Source organism: Callospermophilus lateralis, chromosome 4, assembly GCF_048772815.1.
Source record: "Callospermophilus lateralis isolate mCalLat2 chromosome 4, mCalLat2.hap1, whole genome shotgun sequence".
NCBI classification, from domain to species: Eukaryota; Metazoa; Chordata; class Mammalia; order Rodentia; family Sciuridae; genus Callospermophilus; species Callospermophilus lateralis.
The window spans coordinates 14760772-14773814 of NC_135308.1; positions in this window are offsets into that span (position 1 = coordinate 14760772).

The following is a 13043-nucleotide window of genomic DNA, read 5'->3' on the forward strand; positions in this document are numbered from 1 at the left end:
AGGAAAAACATTTAGCACAATTCAACTTCAATATATCATAAGAGCTTTCAGAAAACTTGGAATAAAAGGGAAATTTTCAACCTGATAATGGCCAACTATAAAATTCTACAGATAACATCATACTTAATGCTTTCCTCTACCGTCAGGAATGCTGCTCTCGCTGCTTCTGTTCACCATTGCACTGGAGATTCTAGCCCACACAATAAAGGAAGAAAAAGAGTTGAAAAGAAGGAAAGAATATATAGATGACGTAAGAAACTATGTCCAAATGAAGATCCATGTAGAAAATCTAATGGGATATTAAAAATATATAAAATACTATTAGAACTAGTGAGTTTAGCAAATTGTAAAATGGAAGATCTGTGTAAAAATATCAATAGTATTTCTATCAGCAAATAACAATCACAAATTGAAATTTTAACAATGCCATTTATAATATCATCAGAGATCTAAAATATTTAAGAATGAATCTGACAAATAATTTCCCACACATTGAAAACTACAAAAACTTGATGAGGGAAATTGAATAAGTCCTAAATAAATGAAGAAGCATACCATGTTCATAAATCTGCAGATCAATATGGTTTAATTGTTGCCTCCGCCCAAGCTGATCTTCAGGCGCAGTGAAATTCCAATATTAACCTCAGTAAGTTTCTAGGTAGAAATTGCCAAGCCAAGTCTGAAACTCATATGGTAATAGAACAGCCAAATGATTGACATAAAGCATTTTGAAAAAGTTAAAAGGCTAATATTACCTGATTTCAAGACTTACTATAAAGCTGTAGGAATGAACAGTGTAGTATTGGTGTAAAAATGCACGCATTTTCAACTGGACAGAATAGAGTGTCTAGAAATAGATCCACACAAATAAGGACTGCTTCATTTGCTTTTACCAAGATACAAATGGAATTATTTAATAAAAGGATAGCCTTGTCAGCAAATGGTGCTGGAGTAGTTGAGCATCCACATACAAGAAAATAAACTTTGATCCATATCTCTCAGTATATTAAAATTTTAAGTAAAAAGCGACATATCAACTTAAGGATGAACCCCTGAAGTATTAAACTTATAGAAAGAAAACCTAGGGAAAAATCTTTGAGATTTAGGATTAAGCAAAGATTTCTTAGACATGCTAAAAAGACTGATCCATAAAATAAATTGATAAAATGGACTTCATCAAAATGTAAAACTTCTGTTATTTGAAAGAATCGGTTAAAAGAATAATAAAGCAATCCACAAACTGTGATAAAAATTTGCCAAATATACACCTTATACAGGACTTGTATTTGGAAAATACAATGTACTCTCCCAACTTTATAATAAGAAAACAAATAAATTTTAACATTGGGCTAGAGTTTTGAACAGGCATTTTACCAAAGAGATGTACAGATAGGAAAATGGCAATTGAAAAACCACCAAGTGATACTAATCAGAAATCATGTGCAAATTAAGAACACAGTGAGAAGCCCCTCCACACCTACGTTCTTAATTACAAGTTAAAACCACAATGAGATACTACTCATAATTCCGTAGAATGAAACCATGTTACCACATGAAACTCTCATAAATTGCTATGAAGAATATAAAATGTAAAATCTCTTTGGAAAACCATTGATCCAGCCATTCAATTCCGAGATATTTACCCATGGGAGAGAATAGCATATATCCTTACAAAGACTCATGCAGAAATGTTGGTCAGAGCTCTATTTGTAATAGCCTCTTGCTGGCAACTATCTCAATGACCATCAGCAGGTGAAAGAACAATCCCACTGTGGTCTGCCCACTTAATGTAATGCCACTCAGCTACGAGAAGAAATAAGTTACTGATATATACATTAGCATGAATGAATCTGGAAAATAATTGCTGAATGAAAACACAGACCAAGAAAGGGGGTCTGATATATGATTTCATTTACACAAAATTATAGAATGTACCATCTAATCTATAATAATGGAAAACAAATCAGGTGCTCCTTGGGGAGCATGGGTCAGGAGAGTGAGGAAGAGCAAGAAAGAAGAAATGGCACATGGAAACCAGGGGAGGATGATATTTATGACTGTGATGACAGTCTCACAGATAGAACGCACACAAATTTAACACGTTGTTCACTTAAATATATATGTGCAGTGTATTGTATGTCAATTATATGGACAGGAAGCTGTCAAATAAAATAAAAATAAAATAATTGATGGTTTTTGGGTAATTGATAGCAGAGGTAAAAGTCTTATTATTATAATGGGCATCTACAGAGATGGTCTATTTAGGGACACACATATTTCTTGATTTACTCAACATGTTATTTATATTATAAACTGATGCTAAAAAAAAAGGCACCAATCTGAGCCCTTAAAGTAAATGCACTTATTGTTCATCAATTCAACCTGTGTGTGGGAAGGGAACCCAAACAACCAGATGTGAGAAATCAGGTCAAGGAGAGGCTCAGATGATTATTGGCAAATTGGGGTTGTATTCTAGGAAATGTGAGGATTTTTTTTTTTTGAAAAAAGTAGTGAATATTACTTTTTTTGAAAAGACATCAAATAACTCGTTCCAAATCATCCTCTGCCTTGAGCGGAGCCGAGCCTTGCCCTGCTCTCTCCATCTGGCCTGTTTCATAGGAGAGATGCAGGAAATCGTGCGTAACAAAAGAGCTCTATGGCTCTGCCGGAAGAGCAGCCTCCCACTTAGACAGGCTCCCTCCTGCTCTGGGAGGAGCTACACTCCCGGAGGACACCATGACTGGGGGACGAGCTCCCCCAGTAGACAGCAGAACCCGGAAATGTCATGGGAGTGGACGGTGTGGGCAGAGAGCCCTGTGGACTCCAGTCCAGACACCTAAGGATGGTTCCCAGCACTGCTCAGGGCTCCCTTTCAGCAACATGAAAATGGAGAGGCCTGGGCTGTCTAGGAAAGAACCTGTTTTCCTGTGCTTTATGGGTTTCCTCACCTTATTTACCAGCTCATTGGTCCTTCTCAGCATTCCCAGGGTTGGGCTCCATCCCTTCTCTCATGTGGTCTTAGCAAAACAAGTCCCTTTTATTTTGATTTATCCTATTTAAAAATAATAATAACTTTTTTTTTTTTTTTTGAGAAATAACTTCATTAGGAGATCCAGAGAAAAACAAAACAGGTCAAAGACAAAGAAATTGTGAAATAACAGAGCCAGGCGCTTTATCTTCTGGAGTCAGGCTGTATCAGTTACCACAGTTTAATGGGCACCTAGGGTCCAACTTCTTAATTTGATGGCCTAGGATCTCAAGGCAAGTTCTGGCTTCTCAAACTCCACACCCAAGGCTAATTTCAATTTGGGCCGATCTTGAGTCATAAATGACCATTCGGAATAAATCAACAAACATGTACTTCCCTGAGTTCCTGTGAGTCCCCGGCTGGACAGCTGTACCTTGTTAAGGTGGACAACTGTTCCTCCTGGTGAAGCGTCTCCTTCAATCCTAGGCACTTCCCTATTCTGTCCCAGCTCCACAAGGCAGAGGTCATGCCTGTCTTCTCTGGCTCTATCCCTAGGTCCCAGCACAGCATTCAGCAGGCTGCAGGTATTCAGTAAGACATGTTAAATGCAAGAATACTTTGAGCTCCAGTTACCTGCACTAGCTCAGCCCATCTGCCTGTCCACCTCTCCTGTGGTCACTGGCAACTCTGGCTTCAAGAGCTTCTTACCTGACCTGCTGGTTATACTTTGTGAAACCTGATTTTAAAAACTTGTCAGCCATCTGGTTTGGTTTCCAACTCTGCCATGTACTTACTGCCCAATGGGGGTTATGTCAACCATCATTTGAATTCTCACTTTTTTTTTATTGGTAAAGTGGGTATGAAAATTGTGATTTGAGTCATTTAGAAGACTTATAAAAAGATGCTTCTTCTAAGCTACTGCAGTGTTTTATAGTCTATACAGGACTATGCAGAGGTCAGGCTATGGAGAAGAAGATGTTTGCAGATCCTAGTAGGGAGCCCTCCAAGCCTCTGGGACTTCTCTGAGTGGTGAGTTCTGATTGGCCAGAGTGAGAGGAGGGGAGCCTGTGTGGCTCTGTTATGGGAGGAGAGATGTCCTCCGAGAAGGGTTTGAAGAATCCCAGATCATTGTACTGTCATGTGTAACCAATTAAAACAATACAAAGCAAAACAAAAGTATTAAAAAAAAATTTAAAAAAGAAGAATCCCAGAAGAGAGGGGGATCTCAACTCAGACCAGCAGGATTTGTGGCATACATGGCAGAAAAAAATGTCAGTGCAAGCCAGACAGGTCTATTTAGGAAGGTAGATACACATTCAAGGGAGAAGGCAGGCTGTCTCGAGAGTGAGAAGCAGCCCTGACTTGGGCTGGGGTCCAGTATTTATAGGAGGGCTATATCAGGGGCTGGACTGAAGGTGGATCCAGGTTGGAGCTGTATAATTTTGCATAGGTTTTCCCAGCTTGTGTGTTGCCCTCATTTTACAAGGTCAAGGACATGGGCCAAGGGCGAGGGCTAATGTTTGCAACTGTGTTTTCAGTATCTCAGTGGCTTGATTCTGCATTTCAGTGGCTTAAGGGTGTCTCCCTGAAGGTTGCCTATTTTTCTCTCCTTATCCTAAATCCCTATCTCAGATCTGCTCCCCCTCTCACCTCTCTCAACCCAGCCTACCTGCAGGGAGCAGCTCTTCTCTGTGCCTCAGTTCAGCGTGTCTTACAGGAGCCAGCTCCATACCCAGAGCTGCCTGGGCTGGTGGATAATCCCATCGAGGGTGGAGGGAAATAAAGTGGGCTGACCCCACCTGCTTGACTTGTAGTCGCTGCCTCACTTTCACTGGTGATAATCGCATTGTTCTGTGTCTTCTTATCTGTCAGTCTTCAGGGCCTCTCTCTCTCAGTTCTGATTTTAAGTGGGGGAAAGGGATATTTTTAATTGAGTCCCTTCATTAGCAACATTGGTCAGTTTTGATGATTCTTCTTAGAAGCCACCCCAGAATTCTATGCACTTGGAATCCTGGGAGTGGCCTGAAGCTGTCCCTACTCCTGAGGAGCAAGACTTGAGTTAAAATCTCTAGAAATTCAAGGCCAAGAGCAGGTCACTGCTTGGTGCAGTGGAGAGGGACCAGAAGAGCCAGCTCTCTGTATTCTCTTCCCCATTCCCAACCTGTCCTCCTTCCTTTGCCTGTGCCTACCAGGGTCTTGACCAGTCCACCCAATCTTCCCCACCATCCGGTGCTACTCTCACAACCCCCAACCTTGATTCAAGTCTCTCTTTAAATCTCCCCCAAGGACACGTCCCCTTCTCTTGGCATCTGGTGATTGACTCTCTGGGTGAAGTGAGCGGTGCTGGTGTGTACGAAGGGCGCTCTGGAGAAATAAATTGTGCGGAGGATGAGAGAGAGCGCTGGGAGAGGCGCTGGCTCTAGCAAAAGACATAAGGACCCTGGAGGCTGCGCCCAGCCCTCTGGTGAATGATAGAGCTGTCCCGTCTGAGTTACTGCCACATGCCCGATTATCATTTTGAATAGTTCAACATGGCTGCAGGAGGAGCAGGCGGGAGCTCTCTGCAGCCATTTGAATAATCTCCCGGGGCTGATTTGGGCATGGGGTGCTCACTGGCATATGGATACCATGACACAATTTAGCAAAAGGATTAGTAAAACCAATCCCATTTTGAGCATGTTTGAGAACTTGGCAGGTGAGAAGTCAAGAGAGTGAACCAGAAAGTAGGCTCCCAGGTCCTTGGGTCCCCACACTTGGTGACCAGCTTTAAAAGCTGCTGTTTACTATATTTACAGGATACAGGTTAGATGTATAAGGGGACTCAATATTAAAAAGTCAACTTCAGAGGTTGTGCCGTGTGGTCCTAGGATCACTGCAACCAGGGGTCAGCAGACTGGCTTGAAATCCTAGATTAGGTCCTGACTAAGCTATTGGACCCTGGATAAATCTCCAGACCTCACCAAGCCTCAGTTTCCCCATCTGTAAAATGAAGAAAACTGGAACCGCCGTTCCTCCTCCATAGTGACGTTGTGGGGATCCACAGAGATAAATCGTCTGAAATGACTTTAGAAGCTGTGAAACCGTTTTACAAAAGTGACACACTATAGGTTTCTGCAACCATCTCTTGCCTCTGTTTGGTCCTTCCCTCCCTGCCCTTTCATTCTATTGGCCTTCTTGCCACCCATTTAGTTTGTCCCAAGGTGCCTTATGCAGGACTCCTCCACTTTCTGCTCATATTCTCCCCAAGCACAAATTCAAACTTTTTTATGGTATTCATTTCCCTGGGGGTAGTTGGTTCCTCATCCATCCAGGGTAAAGGGTTCTTTCAGAGAAAGGCAGTAATGACACCATTGTCACTTTATTGTTTATGTACTTATGAAGGAATGATCCTTATAAACTTGAGGATTTGGGGACGGGGTCAAAGATCAGACACCCTTGAGTCCTCCAAGCCTGGAGGCCAGGTTTAGTGAGAGGGCTCAGAAAATGAGAATCCACAAAGGTCATGCCATTCTGGAGCCTGTCCCCTGGCACATGCCCACTGTGGAGAGCAAAGAGGGTTTCCATGTGCATTTAACATTTTGGTCTCAGCGCAGAGTCTCAGAGAGCCTTCTGAATATTACATTCAGGTTTGATTTGCCTTTGAACTTGCTAGTGTTTCTCCATACCAGGAATGTCAGACTGAAAACTCAGAACACAGTGCTGAAGCCCAACCTATCGCTGGTTTTTACGTGCCCTGTGCTAAAGGGCCCACAAGAAAACCAAATCTTACATTGAAGTGGAGCATTGTTCATACTGTGGTGGATGCTGCGGATCGATCGAACAGACAGGCTCTGGGGGAGCTCAGGCTGGGAAAGAGAAAATGGCATGGGATGCAGGAGAATTCCACCAAGACGGCAAGAATTCCATCTTTTATTAATCTCTTTTCTCATTGATTGGTGAATCATTCATTCCCTCACCAAAGTGCCGTGTCTTCTAGTCTATTCCAGCTGCAGGTTTGCAGCATTTTAAGAAGAATGGTGAGATGTTTGAACTGAGCCTGGAGGGAAATGAAATATCTTAGTAGGAAGAGAGAAACAAGAGTGATGACATACTGTGGCTAAAGGGACATCCTTGGTAAGCTGTGGCTCAGGGTAGTGTGCTTGTCTAGCCTGTGTGAGGCACCAAGTTCAATTCTCAGCACCACATAAAACTACATAAATAAAAATAAAGGTTCATCCACAACTATAAATGGAGAGAGAGAGAGAGATACATGGAATGATATGTTAGTGGTTAAACAGGGAAAATGAGGGGAAAGAGAGAGAGATGAGGCCAAAAACATGGATAGAGTTAGAATTCAGAGGATGTGACAGATCAGACTCGGGAATCTGGGCCTTCTGATGCAGAGGGGAACCACCTGGGTTCTTAAAACAGAGACGTGACGTGACCAGACCTGTGGCACAAGAAAGCCAGTCCTGGCCACCATATCAAGGACATGGTGAAGGGGTAGGAGAGAAGGCCCAGGCAGGGAGAAGGGCATGAAGACACCTGCTATAGACATAGCAAGACGTGGGCAAGATGATGGCGGGGAAAGGGTTGAGCTGGGAGCAGGAGATGCTCTGGAAGAGGAATTGCTCCACCTGGCAGCCACTGGGTTGCGAGGCTTGAGGGCCAACTTGGATGACCAGAGGCATGTAGTGAGAAAACCAGCAGAAAGAGCAGGAGCAGAGGTGGGAGAAGAGGGGCCCTGTTTTGGCCACGCCAAGTTTGATGGTTCACTCCTGAGATGTTCAAGAGAAGGTCTCAAAGCAGGCAGTGGGCAGACCAGCCTGGAGCCCAGGAGGGCGGCAGGCCATGCGGATGGCTGTTTCTCCACAAGGCAGTCTTTGGGGATGCTGGAGTCTCTGTCAGCAATGGGAGGCTCCAACGGGGAAGAGGTTGAGGACCAGACAGGAGCTACTTTCTTCCCTCTTTTCTTCTCCTCTTTCTCTGTGGCATTTTCTTTTCATTCCTGTGATTCCTTAATTGAATCAGAAATACCTATGCTAATTAGAGAAATGCCAATTAAAACTACACTGAGATCTCATCTCACTCCAGACAGAATGGCGATGATCAAGAATTTTCAAGTAACAATGGGTGTTGGTGAGAATGTGGGGGGAAGGTGCACTCATCCATTGGTGGTGGGACTGCAAACTGGTGCAGCCACTCTGTATGGAGATTCCTCAGAAAACTTGAAATGAACTACCACTTAACCCAGTTATCCCACTCCTAAACATACATCCATCGAGAGGACTTAAAATTTCATACTACAGTGATGTGGCCACATCAATGTTTATAGCAGCTCCATTTACAATAGCCAAGCTATGGAACCAACCTACATACCCTTAACAGGTGAATGGATAAAGAAAATGTGGCACATACACACACACACACACACACACACACACACACAAATATGGTACATACACATAAAAAAAAAACAGCGAATGGGGATGAACCCCAGCGATTAGTAGATATTTGTGAATACTGACTTCTTAAGAACATGGTGGCACTAGGGTTTTGTACCCCAGGCATGATCTTTTTCTTGCTCTACTCCATTCAACACGCCCTTTTCTGCCCCTCACTGGTCAGGTGGTTTCCATCCCTGGGTCCACAGCCTGATATGCCCCTGTCTGCCTCGCACTTTGCTGAAGCACTTTTTTCATCAGAACTCACCTTTTTTCTCCCCTTATTGAAGTCTTAGCTTCCTTTGGGATCAAGCACGAGACCCAGATTCTCCAATTATCCCAGCCCATTCCAATTGATCACTCTGTTCAATAGACAAATAACACACTCATGTGAATGTTTAATTATATATCATCTGTATTTGTTTCTGAATGATTTTGATTAGTTGTCGTCTCCTTGCAGGGAGCACAGTGCTAACTAAATTCAGAGCTGCAGGAACAGCTACCCTCAGTCCTTACACCTGCATGACTCCTGATCTTTTCTTCCTTCTGCGTTACAGGGCTTTCCTGTTGTGTTGATCTAGGTGGTTGGTAGAAAGAATGATGAGTCCTAGAAAGTTCAAGATGTGATCATTAGAAAACTGCAACTAAAAGAAATAAATAGCTCGAGAAAAGTTGGAGAAAGAAATGGAACAGCCAGAACTGTGTGGGCTGCATATGATTGAGTTTTTGAGAATCTGGGGAAGTGTGTTTGTGGCCGGCCTCTTGGCGGGAGAAATGGGGAGAAAATGGGTGGCGATGCCTTGGATATTGTAGTTTGTCATAACACGGCAAATCTTTGGGGCATCTTACAACTATTTAAATTGCTTTTTCTTTTGTTTTTATTACAAAGGGATGTGGTTGTTTTTCTATTGCAATTAATAAGGTAGGAAATATATTACAGCTAACTGTGTCAACAATATTTCAAACTCTTATTGTCATTGAGAAGAGTGAACAGTCCCTCGGACATTTGAGAAAACAGAAATCAATACAGTTTTTAATGAACATGGATTATGTGCCTTCCTTGTTCTAGGTACTGTGGGCAATTTACAAAAACACCATCACCAAATCAATAAAAATATTATTTAAAGTTTTGTATAAGAGACATCTAAAAATATACAAGGGAAGAAGGTGGCCATTATTCTCATGGTACCACCCAAAAGATAACATCTTAGCATATTGGCCCTGAGCCTTGCAGGAAGACAGAGAGGAGACAGTAGAAAGTCACCCAGGTCCTGCTATCTGCAAATAGCATCACATCATTCTAGAAGCTTCTGAGCACATCTATAGACAGAAGGGACAGTCGGGCTGTATTCTAGGAAAACAGGATCACACAGAGTCCCACTTTAAATTTAATTTTTCTCGATTTTAAAAAGAAGCGGTATTAAACTGCAAGGATCTCTGAACTCCAAATACTTGTGTCATCACCCCAGGGGACAGCTTTTCCCAAAAGAATCCTTTAAGTTTAAAAGAGAGAGAGTGAGATTAACACACATTAAGAGTCCAGTTATTATTTTTAAGTCATATTTGCCAATTTAATCTCTCCGTCTCTCTCTTTAAAATTTAACTTAATTTTTGGTCATCTACATTCACGGATGATCATGTGGCCTCCTTTGCTAATGCCAGTTGTTTGGTTTACAGAGATATCTGTTATGTTCTTGATTCCAAAGTTATTTACTGTCTGTGAATGGTCAGACAATTTATTTCTTTCCTTTAGGGTTTCATCTTGCTTTTTATGTTATTTTATTGTCTTTTCCATGAATTGGTAATTTAATGGTAGTTTCTTATTATATTTTTTTTATACTAGGGGTCAATGACTTTTTTTATGTAAGTGGCAAGATGGTAAATTTAGGGGTTTGTGGGCCACAGTTGGAAGGAGTCGGCTCTGTCCTGATAGCATGCAAGCAGTCTCAGGGACTACATCAGTAAATGGGTGTGACTGTGTTTCAGTAAAACTTTATTCACAACCGTTTATAACTCTTGCCCTTGTTTGGCGTCTGATGGCGATCTTGTGCATAAGGGAGGGAAAGGGGGATATTTTTCTTTTGAAAACTAATTTTTTTTAGAAAGCAAGAGAGAGAATTCTTAGAAGCCATTTCAACTTATTGTATTAATCCAGAAATGCTAAAGTGTTTTCTAGTTTTTGGGTATCAACCTTCTGATTATTGCAGATCTGGCACTGTGTTGAGATGGGCTACTAGGCAGACCAGTGCTACCAGGGTTGTATGTCAATAAAAAGCTTGGTCCCACAAACATGAAGAAACTTGCTTGAAAATGCATGGAAGATTTGTCTCAGAGATGAAACTTGCTCTTAGATTTTTTTTTTTTTTTTTTTTTTTTTGCCAGAGCAGGGGTGGGAAGTGGTACCAGGGATTGAAACCAGGGATTGCATAACCTCTGAGCCACATCCCCAGCTCTTTATTTTCTTTTATTTGTTTGTTTGTTTATTATTTTGAGATGTGATCACACTAAGTTGCTTAGGGCCTCACTATGTTACTGCAGCTTGTTTTGAACTCTCAATCCTCTTGCCTCAGCCTCTGAGCCGCTGGGATTATGGGCATGCGCCCCCATATCTGGCTTCATAGATCATTTTTGTGTGTGTGCTTGTTTTTACATTCTTTGTATTAAGGAGAGGTTCACAAAACATAAGATTATACATTTCATTCTGGAATTTCACAGTGCTGCTCACCCCCACCTCTACTTTAGCTCATGAATACTTTTATTATTCCAAAAGAGGCTCTGTACACATCAAGCGATCACTTCTCCTTCTCCCTTTGCTCCAGCCCCTGGGAACCACTGCTTTGCCTTCTGACCTTATGGATTTACCTGTTCTCCACATTTCCTATAAATGGGATTATATAATCCATGAGCTGTTGTGTCTGGCTTCTTTCACTTCTCATGATGTTTTCCCTCCATCCACATCGTGCATGTCTCTGTTCCGCACTTCTTCCTTCATTTCTGGCTGAAAACATTTCAGTGTGCTCACATACCATCTCTTGTTTCCCCATCTCTCTGCTGATGGACATTTGGGCTATTTCCACCTTTTCTTCATTGCAAGCATCACCGCTGTGAAGGTGTATGTAGATGTATTTGTCTGAGTCCCTGTTGTCAACCCTTTTTGGTGAATCCTAGGTGTGGGATCGTTGAAGCATATGGAAATTCTATGTTTAACAACTTGAGGGACTGCCAGATTTTCCCCCAGAAGCTGAATCATTTTAGATTCAATGTACGAGGGTTCCAATTTCTCCACATCCTTGCCAACACGTTATTTTCTGGTGTTTTTTGTTTTTGTTTTGGTTTTAGTTTTGATTTTGTGATCACAGATTTTGATTTTCAGAGCTCTTATCTCAGGAGGTTCCCAGATTTGTCTACAATTTTTTTTTTTTTTGCTAGTTTGAGTTTTGTAATTATAGCACCTGGCATATTTCAAAAGCAGATAATCCATATCATTAAATACTGTATTGATGTATTTCCTCCTAAAATTATGAATTCTCATGGAGTGCTTGCAGATCTTAATGACAATAAAATTTCAGAATGCTATCTGAAATTATTTTTAAAAAAGTTATTTGTAATTTACTTTAAAGTTTAAGAGTTGTGTTTAAAATAAAAACTAAATCCTTTTATAAATCTCCTTCTAAGAGAAATAGGAAGGCCGAGTGCCCATCTGCTGGGGTGGATGTGGGGGTGTTTACTTCCTTGGGTGGATATTGGACAAGATGGTTTCTATCGTCATTTTCCAACTACATTTTTAAAATTAGAATTTGAATATTTATCTCTTTCTGAGAATGTACAAAACCCTGAGAATGCTGTAGCGCATAACTTTAAAAACTAAGTTTGCTCTCTCGCCATGCTAGAGGAGAATGGAGCTGGTGTCCAAAAATCCAACCAGGATGGGGTTGTTATGAGTCAGGGTGCTGAAGTTCACTGCTCCATGGATAGGGCCTCCCCAGTCAGTGGAACGTTCCAGACCATCCCTGGGATCTGGCAGAGGTTAGCTGGCCCATCTCATCAGAATCTGCAACTTCACAAATCTGCCAGGAGAACTGGTCAGGCACATTGCACCCATGCCTGACCCCCTGCAACCCCCACTCCAGCAAGGTGACCTCCAGCTCTGCCACACTTGGACCCATCCTGGAAGTCACCTGGCTCTTTGAGAGGACATACCAATTCTCCTTGGTCAGACAGCCTTGTCCTAGGTGCCCTATAAGGACATTTCCAATGGAAACCTTCTTTGAGGTGGACGTTGTCCCAGGAAAGGGAGGTCTCTCCCTGAAGGTGGAACCACTGGGAAGCCCCATGGCCATTACAAAATGTGGGCTGGCGCCTACCTCTCCCGAGGAACAGTGCTGCAAGTCAAGTGGGCCTTTTGCAGTATATACATATGGAATGAGGTTTATTTATGAGTGGGAAGAAACCTATAAAGAAGAGTTATTAAGTCCAGGAGGAACTGATTTATATCATAGTAAAATTCAGACTATAGTTCAGCCAGGGAATGACAGCTTCTGACAGGTGTCCGTGAATAAATTCCCCTTCCTCTAAAGCATTTTCCTCTCTCTGCTAGCCACTGGCTAAAGTCTTCAACGGGCTCAGGAATTTGCCCTTCCTGCCCTTCTCAT